Raw genomic sequence first — 18,612 nt, forward strand, 5'->3', positions numbered from 1 at the left:
AAACTACTTGTGAATTTATAGCCCGTCTCTTGTCCTTGCTACCAGTATCCAAAAAATAAGCTTCATGTTCATAGAAAGATGTTTATTTGCAAAATTAGATTTACAAAGATCCATTGCTAAGCTGCTTTATAAATATTAGTTTACTTTGTCTGTAATCTGACATTGTAAACAGATCAAAATTAAGGAAGGAAATGCTTTCAAATGCTAGAGAAATCCCAGGTTGTTTTTTTTCCACAGTGGCAGCTGTTGCTCCTATTTTTTATGGGGATTGTGAAGTTAATTCCAGTTTTATTTGCCAGTATATGTGATTACTGTAATGTTATCCTAGTGAGATGGACAGAGTTGAAGAAGAAATAGCTTGCCCATAATCATCTGGTTTCTTGGGGTATTGCAGACTAACCATTATCTGTTCAGAATCTAGACTGACTGTAGCACACAGTTTTGGTTCTTGGCATCAGGCTGAAGGCTAACATAGATCATGGGCCCCTTCTGAAAGGGGAAAACCTGTAGCCAGGTGACATCTGGTTATTGTCCTGCAATGTTCCCCAAACTACTGCAATGTGAGTGGTCATTCTAGAAAAGGTGTCCAATGAAAGTGTTGCTATCAGTAGGTAGTTTGGCATGGGGAGCAATGATTTCAGAAATAATCCCAGTACCTCTGCAGGTCAACTGGAGCTCCTAGCAAAGGCAAGTGAAAACACAAGAGAAATACTAAACAAACAGCTGAACTCCAGTTTATGTAGGGAGTGGGGAAATGCCTGTGTGGTGGTGGGGGGGGGGGTTAAGTATTTTGGGCAAATGCTGCAGAAGAGACACCAGTAAAGTTTCTAACAGGCTAGCTTTTATTAGAAGATGGCTTTGGAAAGCAGAGTTCTTTTAATTCTCTGGGTGAAGTATATGGCTTTCTTCTCAAGACCGTCACTAAGATTACAGGAAAAAATCTTCTTTGTTAAATATTTAACAGTTCTAGGGATTTCTGTTGTTAAATGGTGGTGTTATAACTTGCATTGCCACCAGATCCTATTGCTAGAGCTCTTGTCAACATACTGATTTGTTCACCCCAGCCACCTCAGTAGTTTTTTTTAATACCGTCAGTGGTTCTGATAAAGAAATAGACTCTTAATGCTTCTGTTTCATTGTACTGCAAGGGTCCTCATTTCACACCTGTGGATGGAGTAAAAAGATGCTAAAACCTGTCTGTTGCTTGTTGTACTTTATAGTTCAAGTTGTTCAAGAATTTCTATAGCAGGGGTTCTCAAACTGGGGGTCGTGAGGTTATTACCTGGGTGGTTGTGAGCTGTCAGCCTCCACCCGAAACCGTGCTTCCCCTCCAGCATTTATAATAGTGCTAAATATTTTTAAAAAGTGTTTTTAATTTATAAGGGGGGGTTGCCATCCAAGGTTTGATGTGTGAAAGGGGTCATCACTACAGACGTTGTTTGAGAACCACTTTGCTATAGGATTCTGTCACAAAGGCAACTAATTTCAAGAGCTGCCTTAAGCTCTGATTCTCTTCCAAGTTCTTCCTGGGCCCTCACTTATAGATGCATTTCTACTACACCATTCACTGATCATAATGATCAATATAATATCTGTTTATGATCACTAAAACTTGGTTGGATCGTCAGGCAGCTGAGACTTCCAAAACCCAGAACCGTGGGGAGAACAGTGATTACTTAATGTGTAAAGAGCTTGAGAGCCTTGGATGAAAAATACTGTCGAAGGGCAGGGTATAACTATTTTATAAATAGGCTTTTTGCATGTTCAGAAAGGGTCATTAGCCAGTTTATTTCTACAAGGCTCTCACACACAATGCAGGTTTATTTTTATCCAGGTATTTTCACTACATATACAAGACTTAGATTATGTGATCACTTTAAATGCAGTTCATATATATCTGCTTTAACAATGCATTATATGGTAATATCCTCTAATGCTGTGTGATTTATCCTTTAATATTACAAGGAGTGAAATACTGGAATAACCTGGGATGCCTAAGTCAGTGCTCTGTAGTTGTCAGTGACATTTCATTGCACAGGACTGTAAATCGAATGGAAATGGATAGTGCTGTGGTATGCCTTACTGCATTATATAGGCTTTTGTTATTGCATTAAAGAAAATAAAGCAGGTTCTTTATGGCCAAGGAAAGATGCTCAGTACTCTAGAGGCATCTCCTGGCAAATAATAATATGTTTACAGATGAATGAAGGGCCTTGGCCAGTGAGTTTCTTAGTTTATTGTTTAATGGCCAGAATGAGGCTAGTTGTACAGTGTTTCATTTTCTGGAAGTGAACCTGAGTTGGGTTATTATCATGTTACTTTTCTGTGTTTTATTAAAGAGATTTTACACTTCTGTTGGGTTAATGCTCCTTTAATTCATTTCGTGGCTGCTTTTAGTGATCATTAAGTCAGTTTTTGCTCCCGTTTGGAAGTAAAGTCATAAAGGGAGTCAAGTGGAAAAACCAAAGGAGGATGATACATGTGGTGCTCCGGACGCAACTTCCGTTCCTCTGCCTATTACATGAAACTTTATGGATTTTCCATATATTCTTGGAGGCATAGAGCAGCAGTTTACTGTGAGCAAAATTACATTGTTAGCTTGTTAGCTCTGTTCCAGTTCATGCTTTGTTGTTTTTGCAATCTCCAACAGCAATTTGCCTCCCCTCCGATTACCTATAGCAGTATCCTTTTGAAGATCCCAAAGTAGAGAGTTCAACATAAGTACCCATTCTTTCCTTCCAGATATTTGGGAGTCAACTTGAAGCTCCTGCTTACCTCAGGATTCCATATGATCTTTGGTGGATTTTACTTTTGATTTATCTCTAGACCATAATTTTAAGAGATTAGGATACAGATGAAAGGATACAAAAACCCTATTTTTCGATTTTAGTACAGTGGTTTGTTGACTCCTTTTCCTCCAAAGCTTCTCTGGAATTACTTTCCCTTGGACCTCAGATAACTGTTAATGACATGTGACCATGTTTACCTTAGCACCCTGAGGAAAGCAGTATTCTTGTAATGTCCTCTCTCCATTTTAAACCATGGCAGTGATCTCTGTCCAGACCTGTGACTGTTTCCAACTCTTGAAATTGTTTCCGGAGAACCTTCCTCCCTTGCAGTAGAAACATGGAAGATTCATAACAGGAATAAGTAAACTTCCTTAGCTTCCTGGTGATTATCACTAATGACTCCTCTGACTTTCTAAAACTTGAAATGCATCACTGTTTTACTATGTCCAGCCACCTCACTGGCTGCACATTGAGAGGTGATTTTTTTGTTTTTTTAAACTGTTAATGATTAAAGTCGTAAACAAGGCGTCTGTCTAGGAGGCAGGAGCTGTAGTACTTGCTATCGCATGAGCTCACAGCATCTGTATTTTCTGAACTGTTGCCATGAAGACTGAGAGCCTAACCATAAAGAATGGTATTGTTACATTGTGGCCTAGCAGGCCATTGATAATGTGGGTTGTGTTTTTTTTTTTTTTTTTTTTTTTTTTTGAGCCAGGACAACAGAAAGCAAAACTTGAAGAGACTTGAGAAACTCAGAGTTTTGTCCTCTGCTCTCCCCCTTCCCCCCAATAAAATGAGTTTGGCACTCCACTGTACTCTCCTTTGGCTACAGTTAACATGTGTTTTAACTAGTAGATATCTCTCTCCTTTGTATGTCTGATATTCCTCCTCTTCTCTCCTTCCAGCCACCAAAACCTCCCCACAACTATAGGAGTTTTAGAGGGGGCTCAAAGTCACCAGCATTTTTTGTCACCATGTTCTCTAGACCTGCTCAGAGTAAGCATAGTCTAGATGTCTAAAGTGGTAAAAATGCAATTGCCCTGTTAACATGAGCATTCCCACCTATGTCACCCCTGGTGGAGCAGCATCAAGACCAGTGTAAAAGGAGACTTGCTGACACAGCCTTGGTGGAGCAGACAACTACACTTTAATTCATTTGTTCACACATGTAATAGGGTGCCCCTCTTCAGCAGAGGGTGTCGGTTTAGTTGACAAACATTGAACTGCATTACCCCAGGGAGGAGGACATATTAGCACCTATTTTACAGAGGAGATGAATTGAGGTCACAGGTCACACAAATCAGCAGCACAACTGGGAACAGAGCCTGGGAGTCAGAATTGCTGACCCTGTTTTATTACAGCAGATTCCCTCCCCTCCCTTTAAATTATCACACACAGCTTCCTGGCTTCTTGACTCAGGCCCTGTTGTGCTTAGATGTGTCAGCCATGAGACCTGGCCAATCAGGCTGCAATACTGAGACATGGGTGAGGAGGGCTGAGTTGAGAATACGTTCAGCAAATGCCCTCCATGATGCAACAAAGAAGCAGATCGGCAGAGCCCCCTCCAACCAAGACACCGCCAGCTTCATGAGTGGTTCCCTGGATGGCGAATTCGGGTGGGATGGGCGCGACATCCCTTCACTGTGGTCCCATGCTCACAATGCCATGCGTCGCCTGGGGAAGCGCATCGGCTGCTGCTGGGAGTGGCGCAAGGAGCGGCAGGAGCTGGGAGTCCTGGTGCCACAGATCAGGTCTGATGACAACACCATCGTCACCCCAAGCGCCAGGGGCATGCTGGAGAGGACCCTGAAGGCAGCCATCCACTCGCTGTACATGGAAATCCTGAAGCGTAAACCGGACGAGGCTAAAGCCTTCGAACTGACCAGCAAGTGGGACGCCAGCAACCACTTCTTCGCCGGGGGTGGCTTCACCTGTTTCACCGACTGGCGGTTCATCCACCGTGCCCGGCTCAACTGCGTCCCATTCAACAGAGCCGTCCGCCACGGGAACCGAGACAAGTGTTACAGGAAGTGTGGCTACTCCGAGACCCTGCCCCATGTCCTGTGCAGCTGCAAGCCCCACTCCAGAGCCGGGCAGCTGCGCCACAACGCCATCCAGAACTGCCTAGCGAAAGCCATCGCACTGCGCCTGGGGGAGGTCGCTGTGAACTGCGCCATTCCTGGGACTGACAGCCAGTTGCAACCTGATGTGGTAGTCACTGACGAGGCCCAGAAAAAGATCATCCTTGTCGACATCACGATCTCCTTCGAGAACAGGATCCCGGCCTTCTGCGAAGCCTGAGCTCGTAAGCTGGAAAAATACACCCCTTTGGCCGACACCCTGAGAGCAAAGGGCTACAAGGTGCAGATGGATGCCCTGATCGTCGGAGTCCTGGGTGCTTGGGACCCCCGCAACGAGCGTGTGCTGCAGACCTGTGGGATCGGTCGACGCTACACACGGCTCATGCGACGCCTCATGGTCTCGGACACCATCTGATGGTCCAGGGACATCTACATTGAACACATCACCAGCCACCAACAGTACCAGGAGGTGTGAGCCGGTACAACATCGTGCATCCACTATGGGATAGGGACTGAGAGACTTTTTCCATTGGACCATATGAACTGGAACCATAAACTTACTGAACATTCGCAAAGAGAAAAGGAGTACTAGTGGCACCTTAGAGACTAACCAATTTATTTGAGCGTGAGCTACAGCTCACTTCATTGGATGCTCAAATAAATTGGTTAGTCTCTAAGGTGCCACTAGTATTCCTTTTTGCGAATACAGACTAACACAGCTGCTACTCTGAAACCTGTCACTGAACATTAAATCCCACCAAATGAGGGTAGAACCATCCCTATCATTGTATCCACTCATTATACTCCACACCTGAACATAGCCATTATATGGACGACATACCCCCATATCTCAATGTCTGTACTTTGACCGGTTAAACTTTCACCCCCAATCGGGGAGATTGCAGATTATGTATTCCTTACGCCACCCGTTCCTAAACCGAATTTCGCACCCTTTGATAATCTGTACCTTATTCCCTGATAACCAGAACCTTCTATGCTTAAACCCTGTACCATTTTCTTTTTACTTCAACATTATCCTAATAAAATTATTACTCTCCCTGACTTCTCTCCGTTTTAGATATTTCATTTAAGATGGTGGATAGTTTAAAGCCACACTGTCCAGAGTGGTAAGGCTAAAAATAGCATCTTCTGTTAAATGCTTTTCTTCATTCACGAATCCAGTTTCAGTGTCTTGTTCTCCCTTTGCCTCTCAATATCTCAGAAAATTTAACCTCTCCGGAGGGCTCCAGCCCAGGAGTAATCTTGTTGGCTAACCATTCCCTGGGAACATAGGGCTGTCATGAAAATGTTGAGGCAACTTCCTGTCATCATGTATTAAACGACTTCAATAACACTTGAAGCTGTGGACACAGTGTAAATGCAAGGAATGAAGTTCTGGCCCCATTGAAGGCAATGACACAACTCCTGTTGACTACAAAAGAGCCAGGATTTTGCTAAAGGTTTTTCATTGTAGTAGGTAATAAATTAAACACTGTTAACCTCATTTCTTGTGCAAAAACTTTTTTCTCCTGCAAAAGCAGATATGGAGCTAAATGTTTGTAAAATATTAAACATATCTGATTTATATTACTAATAATTCTGGGGTCTCCGCTTCGCTGGCTGTATTTTGAAAACATGGTAGACATAGTGTTGCCTCAACCAGTCTGATTTGCGTTTGAGAAGTACGTAGACAGCTCACTTTATAGGGTATGCTATATTTCTTTGTCATACTGAATCAAAGAACCATAGGGGTCGAAGGGATGCAAGGGTCATCTAGTCTAACCCCCTTGCAAGATGCAGGATTTGTTGTGTCTAAACCACCCAAGACAAATGGCTATCGAGCCTCTTTTTGAAAACCTCCAGTGAAGGAGCTTTCACAACTTCCCTAGGCAATTTGTTCTATTGTTCTACTGTTCTTTCAATTTGATTAAATCTCAGGAAAAACCTATCTGCTATACTGTAGTTTGAACCCATTGCTTCTTGTCCTGCCCTCTGTGGCAAGAGAACAACAAAAGAGACATGCATTTCAGCAACTTTCCCTACCTGAAAACGTTCTGAAAGGTTTTATTTGCAAGTTCTTTTCTGTGATTTATTAGGCTTAAATCAAATATGCACTTACTATGTTTGCTCTGGTGAGGAAGCAAACAGGAATACTGCTGTAGGCGTGGCCTGTGACTAAATCTTTCTAAATTATTTTTCTCTTTTTAGGACAGTGTTTGTCTTCATGACAGGCTTTGCATTAATAGTTTTGGCTGATTTCTCTGAAATCTTCTGTCTTACGTCTTTAGAAAAGCATAATGTGTACATGACCAATTCCATAATTCCATTCTATATCACTTTTGTCAGCAGGAGAGAAGTTCTCTGTGATACCTCAGTTAATGGCTGACTATAAGCACTTGGAATATTTCTTCATTCCTTACATGCCTAACAATAGATTTAAACAACAAACAAACCCTGTATTTATGCATGATAGTTGTTTTGGTGAGGTAGCCATCTGCAGGCATAAGTGAGAATTACTTTGTCACAGAGCTCCAGCCTGCATTGATGCCAATGATCAAAGTCTCAGCCAATCACCATGAAACAGTAAGCTAAAATGTACATCATAGTTATTTAAATATTTTTGCATCATCGAAACTTAAAATGGTTTAATAGAGGGGGAAAATATCATCTATCCCACACAATCTCTGCTCTATCTATGCAAAGAGGCGCTCTCTTACCCACTTGGCTAGTAGCTAATCTGTTTGTGTCCTTCATATAATAAATGCCTGCCAAGTAGGAAATACAGTATCTGGTTGGGCTCAGCATCTTTATGCTTTTTAGTACTGCACAGGACATCCACTGTTCAGGGAGCAATGACAGCTACAAAGTGTATTCAGTGCAAATGATGTTTCTTGTCAAACAGAGTAACCATGTCTTGATCATTGTAAATTCTCTTCTGTTTTTTTTTGTTTTTAAAGGAAAAGTGTCTTCAGTCAAGCCAGAGAAATCAGCTATCTTGGTGCTGAAAACTGTAGTTTTGGCATCCTCTAAACAGGTACATTTTGTGTTACAGTACATCACAACACACTCCTAACATAACTGCTGTGCCTCTTAATGACTTGTCAGTTTCTTTAATCTGTGGATCCTGGAGTTTCAAAAACTGAGTAGCTGTTTTAATTACTCCTCCCAGTGGCTTGAGGAGAGTGGTAGCGATATGCTTAGAATCCAATCAGGGAGACCACCAGGGCTGATAGGACTTGCCGCAGGTTTGTCAAACGGTGATCGTATGTTCTGTTCTGGATTTTGTTCTTTTCCCTATAAAGGATATGGGTTTAGATGGAAAGATGCTAGGGGATATGGGGCAGGGAGGAGCTGGGGAGGAATGTATGTGTGAGATTGGGTAATGCCAGTTCCCTTAAAGGGTTATTTGCCTGCTGCCCTAATCCAGATGCTCTGTGAGACACTTGTTGCAAACTTTACATAGTTGTGTATCCAGCCGATTGTTGCAGCATCTTTGTTGCAGAAAGCTGTATCTATCCCTAAAAGTAAATTTTTCAATACTCTGCACAGCGGTTTATTTGAACAACTACCTTTTGTGCTAATAGCAGTTAAACACTAAATCTTCATGCATTGTGCTCGGGCTGCACCCTACAATGCTGGAGCAGCCATCTGCTGACGTCCTACAAAATGCATCATCCAAAGATGCATTGTGACTGCACTTCAGGCATCTTTTAGTCAGAAAGGATTGTTACAATTTTCTAACTTTTGGATAATAGTATGACTATGATAGATATTGGGTCTTCTAGAGAACACCAAGGAGCAGCCTGAATTTAGCGTCACAAGGATAATTGATTGATCAGTATAAATGTTTAGGTCACATCTACAAATTTAGAATTTGTTGTCTCTGGAGCCTATAAGAATAGAGTGTAGAGACTTGTTGAAGGGCACAGTGCACAAACAGCCCCTTAATGTGAAACATGACAAAAAGGCCAACTTCTGTCTCTACAAGGTGTCTACATGGCCCCCTTGACCATTGTATCTGAATGCCTCACCACACTGTTGCAAGCAGGGAAACGTTGCTACCTGGGTTTTACAGACAGGAAACTGAGGCATGAAAAGACTCAGTAACTTTCCCAAGATCACACAAAAGAGTCTGGTAGAGCAGGAAGTCAAAACAAGGTTTCGCAAATCCCACGCTAGTGCCCTAACCCCTGCACCATCCTTCCCCTTATTGTTCCATAGAAAATGAAAAATGATGGTTCATAAAACAGTAATATTTTCCCATACCTGACTGCTTGCTTGCTTAAGTCATCTAGTCCATACCCAAGAGACAATGCAGGATTGTTGAACCCTTTCTCGTGCTTTGTACAGTCTAGTGTTAAAATCTCTGTTTATGGGGTGATTTCTCTGGCAGATTGTTCAACAGGCTACTGGATTGTGCTTTCAGATTATTTTCCTGTTCAGCCTAAATTTTCCACTGTATTTTATCCCATTGTGCTTGGTTGTGACCCCTGGGGGTTGTATCCTCCTAAATTCCTCTTCCTCCTTGATGTTCATGTGTCCCCTTTGCCTTCCACGCATTTTTTTCATCGCTTAGCCAAGCTTTGTAGTGCTCCCTCAGAAGCCAATCTATCCATTCTCTGGTGGGTTTTTGTTGGGAAATACAGGGAAGACTGTTTTCAAATACTAAATATTTGATTTGCCTTTCTTGATGTGTACCCGCTTCAAATATTTCTATATAGATTACTCGTTCATGGTCACTTTCTCAAGCAATGAATGTTTTTATCCCTTGGATCATAAAGTAGTGATATGGTGACTTAAAATACTGTTAAGGTTATTAAGTAAAATTGACCTGCCTTGTGGGTGATTCCTCTTTAAACCTGTCCCCTTCATTCAGGTGACCTATTGTCATACATTCTTTCTTTCTTCCAAACTAAGTCCTCATGGAACTGAAAGCCAAACATAAACTAGAAATCAAACAGATTGAGCTTGTCAGCAAGGAAGTTGGAGAGGCACTTTCACAAAACAGTTTGCTGGTTCTGACTTGCACATTTCAATACTTTTTAAGAGAACAATGCCATCGGTGGGGACAAGCACACTGTCTGTTCCTGCCACTGGTAATAGATTCTGGCTTAAGACTTCTTGAATTGCCACAAGAGGGCAGTGTGTCCATGAGACTTGTGCTTTGCAGCATACAGGAAAGCTTCTGTTTAGTGCTTTTAAACTAGCAGAATCAGTCATTTGCCAATTATCTAAGAAAGATCATTGGTCCCTGGATATGTTAGCAGGCATTTGCTCACTAAAATGAGGCCCAAGTGATGGTTGTACCAACTAAGTTTGGTTAGAGCTGTCCACGTTTGTATGACTGGCAATTCCCCCTGCTTTCTCCAAATGGTAGCAGAAATGGAGTAACTTCCTGTTGCTGTGTATTAACAACCAAAATGTCCCCCTAACCTGCTTCACTTCAAGGGCAGAATGTAAATCAACACTTTTTTCTTTTTTGTTTTCCCCCCTCCATTTCTCTATTGGCCACCTACTGTGCTAGAACTGATTTTGCTGTGCAGAAAATGTATCCCATGCAGCATTCACAGAATTGGAGGAGAGTGCCCTCCTGTGAGCCATAATGAAATGCTTGATTGAGTCAAAGCATAATGAAACTAAAAAAATGTAATGAAAACATTCATGGATTAATTTTCTGTTAATCACTGCATGTTGCATTAGTATCGGCTTGTCTGGCTCAGAGGTTAACATATTGTTAACTGGTAATCTCCCTAGTAGGTGCTAATTTTATAATTCCAAATGAGAAGTATATTTCAATGTATAGACACTGTCTGTGTTAAACCCCTGCACAATGAAATAAAAATTACGTATTCACTAGAGTGGTGAGTTTGGGCGGGGGGGCTCATACGCTTTCTGTAGCTTAGATTCCTACCTCTGCTGTGTGGCGTTTTTTTCCCCCTCTTGAATTTATTCCTGAAGTAGGGCACATGTTTGAAATGTCACTGCTAGATTTGGCTTCTGTTTTCAGGATGCATTTAAGAGAACCCTTTTGTTCCATTCATCTCTCCTAGATGAATAACCAGTGCTTCATCAATGGACTCATTCAGAGCGCTCTGTACTATGAGTAGGTCTTTAAAATATAACTTTTTTTTTTTTTTTTTTTTAAATTCTGGTGATTCTTGTCCTCTTCCTGGAGTTAAATGAAGATTGCTCTGTTGCTGACCTAGATCCAGCAGAAATTATGTTGCCCTGTTCCAGTTATCACTGTTGTATCTGGAGTATTATGTGTTCCCAAGATTCATTAAGGCATTTATCTAGTTTCCTTATTAATTGACTCTCTGAAATAGCTCATTGACTTCAGATCAGTCTCTAGAATTTAGGGCACCTGAATAATATGAAAGCACATTGAAATGAAACCTCAGAAGCCCTGTCCTGGGAGAAACATGCAAATCTAATACAATACTGTTAACCTTGTTTCCATGTCTTTCCCTATTTGCTAAAGTTATTGTTTTTTCCTTCTCAATCTCTCTTGTAATCCCTCAATTCTATATTAAAGACTGAATTTTTAGTTTCTCTAATGATGGACTAAGGTCCATTCTGAAAGTATAGCTTGGGAAGGGAGGAGCGCCTTACTTTAGGCATAGTTTGATAATGGTTTGGAGGCAAAACAGACTTACCTCTGGTTCATTAATTTCATTACAGGAACCTGTGTGCCTTTCCATTTGGCCTAATATTTGCCAGTCTTAGTCTGGAGTGGTCACAATGCAGAGCACTGTATATACAGCCAGTCATTAGATGAGATCTAAAACCTGACCACTTGTAAGTAAAGATCACATGGTGCTTTAAGAATTGTTAACTTCATTGTCCCATCTAGGTTTCAGCCCTGGAATTTACAGTGTATCTTTTAAAAAGAAAAGGAGGACTTGTGGCACCTTAGAGACTAACACATTTATTTGAGCATGAGCTTTCATGAGCTACAGCTCTCCATCAGATGCATGATCACGAAAGCTTATGCTCAAATTTATTAGTCTCTAAGGTGCCACAAGTCCTCCTTTTCTTTCTGAAGTATGTATTATGAATAAAATTTTAATTTAAATCTCATCCATTACACAGCAGACATTTTTTCACTCTATTAATGAAAAGCTAAATAGACATAAAATTAAGTAGTTGAAAACGCACTCTGAGCTTGAACGTGTGCCAAATACAATGGTGAGTTAAACACTTTGTTTATGATGGAAATTGCAAAAGACCTTAGACTGAAGCTATTTTGCCAAATAGTGGACTGTCTTACTGTTTTATAACCTGGGCATGTTTTTAGTGTGTTTCTATCTTCTCTCCTCCCCACAACCCACTTTTCCCCTAAAACGGGAAAGAAAAAGGTTGCTTTTGATGATGATGTTAGAGACTGAAAAGATCTGGAAATCATCTAGTACATCTCTTAGCCAAGGAAAGGAGTATTGCTGTAACACACTTCTTCCCCTAGTTAGTTTTCCAACCAATTTGAGGAAACTGGCATCCCTGTTAATGTTTCCGAAAATAGTTTTCAGCGTTACCAGTGAAACATAAGTTCTGTTCTGTTCTTTCCATGGATGCTGTGCTCTCCTGAGTGATCTGCAGTGTTAGCTATTTAAAGCCTTGGGAAAGAGCGTAACAAGATATTATTAAGCAGGGTATATAACTCCAAGTATTTACCATGGAATTAGCTTGTCTTGTTTCTTTAAAGAATGAACTCTTGCAGATAGAATGTGGCTGTCTGCAGGGTTTATTATGTGTAAACTTTTTTCCCTGTTGCTCATTAATAGAAAGACACAGCCTAGGAGCATGGTTTCATGGTTGTATGCTGTCTCTCATTCTCAGTATCTCAGAATGCTTTACAAAGAAACTACTAAGATACTAGCAGTGAAATGACTGAGTAAGCAAATGTGGTTGCCATCATGTGCTTGCCTTGAACATCAGAGAGGGTGGTCTTTCTGAAGGGGTATGCTGGCTATCTCTTTTTTTTCACCTCTTCTCCTTTCTGCAGGAGCTCCAGGCTACTTAAATCCCTCTTTCCCCATAGCTATTCAGTCTCCGGGCAACTTCTTTATAGCTTCTGTTACCTGTTACTCTGTGCACCTTCCCACTAGGACCCCTGTTGGAACCACTATGCATGCAGAGATCCCTTTCTCCTAGATGCAGGGAGCACAGGCTCATCAGGCTGCTCTCCCTGTCTTCCAGCAGCTGCCCTATTTAGAATGTTTCCCACTGGCTTGCTGAGAAGCCCACAAGCAGCTGAGTGAGTCTACAGAAGCAGGTGTGACTGGAGCTTAGTAGCATGTTTCTTGGTGGTTTTGGTTCCTGCAGATTTCCATTTCTGAATATTGATCCCTTGATGTATGGATTACTACAAAGCAGTAGAAGAGGAGAGAGAAGGCCGCCTTTTTGTTTTCCTCAATCCCTAAGCCTTCCGTTTTCAGGAATCCGTTATCGTCCGAGCCAGTTCCCAGAACAAGCTTCCTAACAACTTCACAAATGGCAACTTGCTCTAGGATCTGACGCGTGCAGAATGGCTGTGGCAGCTGCTGCTTACTGAGAATTCTGGGTCACACGCTTGGCTTTGGAAAATGTGAAGACTTCTGGGGATGAGGAGAGATTCAAAAGTTGCTGCTCTTTTGGGGAATGTGGCGGTGGGCGGTTCAGCTCCCCTGTAATCAGGGTAAGCGCACTAGCCACGCAGTGTTGGCTGCCCGTCCAAACCTGTCTGACACTGCTGATTTTAATCGACTGGGCTGCTTAGAAAAGGGACATGATTTGTAACTTGGTTGGCCCCTAGATTGCTATCCACTACATACCAGGATTAAAAAGGCACTACATACCAGGATTAAAAAGAGCATTCTTACTGTCCAATTAAGACAATTGTACATGGAATATCTCTCCTGAGCAACTACTCCTTCAGTAATGCATCCCCCGCCTTTAGGCTTACGTAATGCTGATGTAACCATGGAGTACAAAGTCCTGGTATGGGCCTTGGGCTAGTGACCTTCTAGCCTAGAAGTGAATATTCCAAGGTGAGCCATACTGACATCCAAATGGTTACCTCACATACAAAATTGCAGTATTACCGTGAATCAAAATCATGTGAGAATGTGTCCTGGTGTCTGAGTCAATTAATTACTATTAGTGGTGCTTTAATTAGCCTATTGGTACACTATGTAACATGTCCCTAAGTTACTTGATTAGTGATGTAGCAAGTGAATCCTATTTGCAACTAACAAGTAAACCTCTTGCCATCTGACATCTTCATCTTCCCTGAGCTGGTAACTGTTACATCTCAATGCCTGCAGCATTGTCCAGTGGCTGGAGCACTAGGGAGACCTAAGTTCCATTTCCTGCTGTGAACTTGGGGAAGTTACTTCACCCCTGTTTCCCCTCCACTCTGTCTATTGTAAATTCTTTGGGGGCACGTACTGTGCCTAGTGCAGTGGGGCTTTGATTTGGATTGGTACTTGATGCGATTGTGGTGCAAATAATAAACTGATTCACCATCTGTGCAAATGGCCGTTGTATACAATCTGAATTTGCATTAAAACATAAGCACTAAAACTTCAATTCATAATACTGCTGTCGAGCTGTTTTGCTGTTGTGAAACAAGCTGTCCTGCCACGGGGCTGGGTGGAGTGCCTGTAGCTGGAGTCAGTGCAAAGGATATATTACCAATTTCGCATGGTCAAAAAGCATGTCAGCCCTATTTTCCCCTCCCCTCCAATTGTGAGATGTAAAAATAAAAGGGGATGGTGGGAGGTTTTTTTTCCTGTTGGCCTTTTTGGTCTTTTAGGTTACGTTCAGGCCCATTTTCAAGCTTTTTTTTGAATCCACAAGGGCTAGAAACTTAAACCAAACCCCCAAGATTCTTTCATCACAAGATTCCAGAAGGCTGAGGCTTTAAAAAATAAATAAATGGCAAATATTGAGGCTTAACAAAATCCCAAGATAAAAATCAATAAAATCGCAAGACTTTGCAACAGAGATCTCCTGCTAATCTCCCTCCCAAGAGCTCTCGTAATGTGGCATTAGGGGTCTTTCAAAGCCTACTGGTAACAAGTGAAAGATGGAATGTCTATTCCATGCATTCAGTGTGAGGGCTGTGATAAGCAGTGACTGCTGCAGTTCATATACTGGTGGTCCATTTGCCTTCCTGCCTCCCTTTCACCAGCTAAGAAATGATGAGAACAACCAACATAGCCTGACGAACTAAAGCAGGAGTGCACCCAATGCAGTTCATCCTCTTCGCTCTGGGATTTTTGTTTTTTCCTGCAGGGATATTGGCAATAAACAGGATTTCTTGCTGTCATTTATTCTGTTCTCAATCAGCTTGGTCACATTGCATGATGTCTTGTGCTTTTTTTACCTTTGCACTGGGAGTGATGGTGTGGGGAGGGAGGGAGCAGTTTTTGTTTCAGCAATCCGAGGTCAGGCTTGTTTTCTCTCTGAGCAGGAACAGGCTAGCCCCGGGAGTGGAATTCTGCAAGCCCTGTAAACAAAAGGCTTATTTCTGTGGAAAACCCCAAAGGTGGCGCTCTGCTTATCAGGAAGATTTGAAGAGGGGTTAGTATTTCTGAGAATTGTTCCAAATTATGCTAACTCTCACCCCTAGATTTTTGTGTAGGCTTTTGGACTGAATATGCATGAAGATCACAGCAGCCACACATGTTATTAATCAGCCCTGTGTTTAGTATCTGACAGTGCTTGCACTGTTTACAAGCCAGTGAGCGAGCTTTTATTTAGAGTAAACAAAATAGCAGTTTGTGACTCTTAAGGCCCACTTACAAGAATTTGACTTTGCTAGATGTGTTACCTGGTTGAAGTATCTTGAAAGGACATATGAAGCTAGTAGTCCAAACATATGATTTGCCAGCTGATTGTAGGCATGTGCTGCCTTCCCTCTTCCTCATGAATAATGAATATAACCTCTATACTGGGGAGCCCAGTGGCTTCAGTCACGTTTGGGACCCCACAGTGCTAGCTGCTGTATAAATGGTACCAGCCCTGAAGAGCTCACAATCTAAGGGACTAATTTTAAACCCTTACAAAAGCATTTGAAAATATTGCCAAGAATCTGACCCTGTTCCTTTTTAAACTACAATAGGGAAATATTAACCAAATCTTTCCACTGCCCCTCTTCTCTCAATATGGCTTGCTGCAATTGATATGTAATAAGAGGTTTAACATTTTTTGGAAGGCTCTGGATTTTGGAAATGTATTTTCTGGGACTGGAAACTGGAGCTAGAGCAGCTGATTTAAAACCCTTAACATGCCACTTGGTGTATGGGGGAGGTTGTTACAGTTGAACTATTCCCTACATTGAGCCAGCTGGTCCAATAAGTGAATCCATACCACAATTGCATCTGCCTGCTTTGCCCTTCCTGTGTAAACTTTGGGGTCATCTCCCTTCTGCCAGCCAAAGATTTCTGAATAGCTTATGCATCTGCTGTTCACTAGATTAGTGGAAAGTAAGTAACAATTATACTTATCCAAAAGATGGACTGCAGAAAGGAACAGCCTCTGAAATTGCTCTAGGGCTTTTGTAATAAGCTGGCCTAGTACTCCATTATGGTGGAGAACATGGACCTGGTGATTGTAAAATAAATGAGCTTTATAACTGTTAAAAGATTACGGGTGCCTGTTGGAATCTTAAGAGTTTTGTGAGCTGGGTAATGCTGTTCATTCTGATGTGCGCTCCTTATGCCTGAACTGTTCATCAGCCTTGGGGTAAGGTACGTTTCTTTTCAAAATGGCACGTTAAGGAAGCTCTGATGATCACTGATAGAAGAGTAAACCTTAGGTGAACACTCGTTTATATCACTTCAGTTTTTCCATTAATTAGGTGTAAACATTTTAGGAAGTTGGTGTTTGGTGTTCATAACTTGAATGCAAACATATGTGCTTTATTTAACATACCTGCAGAGGGGGGTACAGTGCTTGTTCACATTCACTTGTTGAAATTTCAAAAAAGTCACTGCACAGGGAGCCTCACATCTCTTGTTATGGTCACATCCCATGCGGGGACCAGTTGGTTCTACTCAGCACAGCTTCATCTAGCCAAAAGGTAGATGTGTTCCGCTGAGAGAGTTAAGTCGTCCAATAAACCAACCCTTGCGCTTCCTTCTGCAGTTTGAAAATTGTGGTTGACTCCTTCAGCAGCTTGCTATTTATCACTTCACTATTTATCACCTCTTACTGAACACCAGAAGCATTTAAACAACTGTGCATACTTTTCAGGGTCCAAGTAACTTACTATTTAAATCTGTTTGCAGATTAGAAGCCCCTAATGTTCTCTGCTATTCCATGGCATGGTAAAACTGCATGCAGTAGTTCTGAGCCAGCTTTGAAATGGATGCTAATTTTTTCATTTCAATCTCCTCAGGAAAAGCTGAAAAGCAGTGCCTTGCTGTGGCCCTATATTACCGTGAACCAAACTCTGTGGTACAGTTATAAAAGATTGGGTAGGTTGGGAGCCTAGTGAGAGTTTTCTAGGAATCCAGGTATTGAATTATGATATTGTCCCTCTGGTGCTTTGTTCTTGGAGGGATGGCTGAAGTCTGTATCTCTGCTGACTGAGCTGCTTTGACTGTTATCACTTCAAATGTATTGTGCTGTTGGACTGGGCCTTAGAGAGATGGTAGTTTGGTTTTTGCTTAGGGAAGTGGCGGTTCATAGTAGTGGGCTGCTTAAAAGCTTTGCAGTTTGGGGTGGGCAGTACAAGTGAACTCTGACTCTAGTATAGCCTGAGAGTTAAGAGAGTAAGTTCTTTGACTTCATGTTGTACAGAGACATTAACTAGTAAGAGCTGGCAGGACATCTGGGAAAGCAGTTCATGCCCTTCCCTTATGAAACAACAACAACCACCCACTAGTTATTTCATAGAAATAGCCTAAGTACATAGTTGCTTATTGATATACTAGTTTACTGTAGTTTAAACTAACACCCTCTCTCCCTTTATAGTGATTTTAATTAAAGTTTAATTAAAGGTGTGTTTAGGTCTGCAGCCCTCGGTACTGGATGTTGAAATTGCCTCTCTAATGGTAATGCACAATGATTAGTAGATAGCACTGTCTTCAAGAACTTGTTTCTCAACATCCTAAATGGGTGAAGACACTTCTTGAGTCTCTGATCTTTAACTTGGTCTTTCCTGGAAGTAGAGGCAGTGCAGAGGTAGCAGGCAGCTCCTGCATAGTTGAATTAGTGTGCTGTGTTACACAACCCATTGCCTCTGTCACTCTCTCTCCTTGGCTTTGACGTAAGTGCTCACCTGACATTGCGAAGGAAGCTTCTTGAAACTCAATCGTTGGTGCATATTCATAGCTGAGATTTGAACTTGCATCAAATCAAGCAAGTCCTTGTTGCTTCAGTGAGAATCTGATGCACCAGCCAGCTCAAACGTTGCCATCTGTTCTGAAGAAGGAAGAATGAGGGGAATTCTAACCACCTGTTCTCCCCCTGCTAGCATTACTCTGGTTAATTCTTCGGAGGGTCACTGAGTCCAAGGTTGCCTCAGAAAGGAACGCATGGCCAATGTTACAGAAAGTTTAATTGAGTAAGAAATGTGGGTACAAGTGGAGCACATGAAAGTGACAAGATGGTGTCTTGACCTTGTACTCTGAAGAATGTCTAGGTCCCCAGTGGTGGTCCAAAAACAAGGCTTTTGAGAGGAGCCAATGTAATATCTTAACTACTGCCGTTTGCCCTTTACCTACAATAGCTGTCCTGGTGGTAGCATTCAGTTA

General features: G+C 41.9%; 1 protein-coding gene across 17 annotated transcripts in view; it reads left to right on the plus strand.

Moving 5' to 3' along the window:
• The window catches only part of GNG7 (G protein subunit gamma 7), a 128,123-nt gene that overhangs the window by 18,221 nt on the left and 91,290 nt on the right, over nt 1-18,612 (plus strand). For 10 of the 17 annotated variants that reach the window (XM_073324379.1, XM_078850615.1, XM_073324375.1 and 7 more), the window contains exon 2: nt 7,828-7,904. The exons of the other annotated variants lie outside the window; for them this stretch is intronic. The gene's annotated coding sequence lies outside the window, so the exon portion shown is untranslated. The remainder of the gene's footprint in view (nt 1-7,827; nt 7,905-18,612) is intronic. 17 annotated transcript variants of the gene reach the window in all.

Source organism: Lepidochelys kempii, chromosome 25 (assembly GCF_965140285.1).
Source record: "Lepidochelys kempii isolate rLepKem1 chromosome 25, rLepKem1.hap1, whole genome shotgun sequence".
In the NCBI taxonomy this organism is placed as follows: Eukaryota; Metazoa; Chordata; order Testudines; family Cheloniidae; genus Lepidochelys; species Lepidochelys kempii.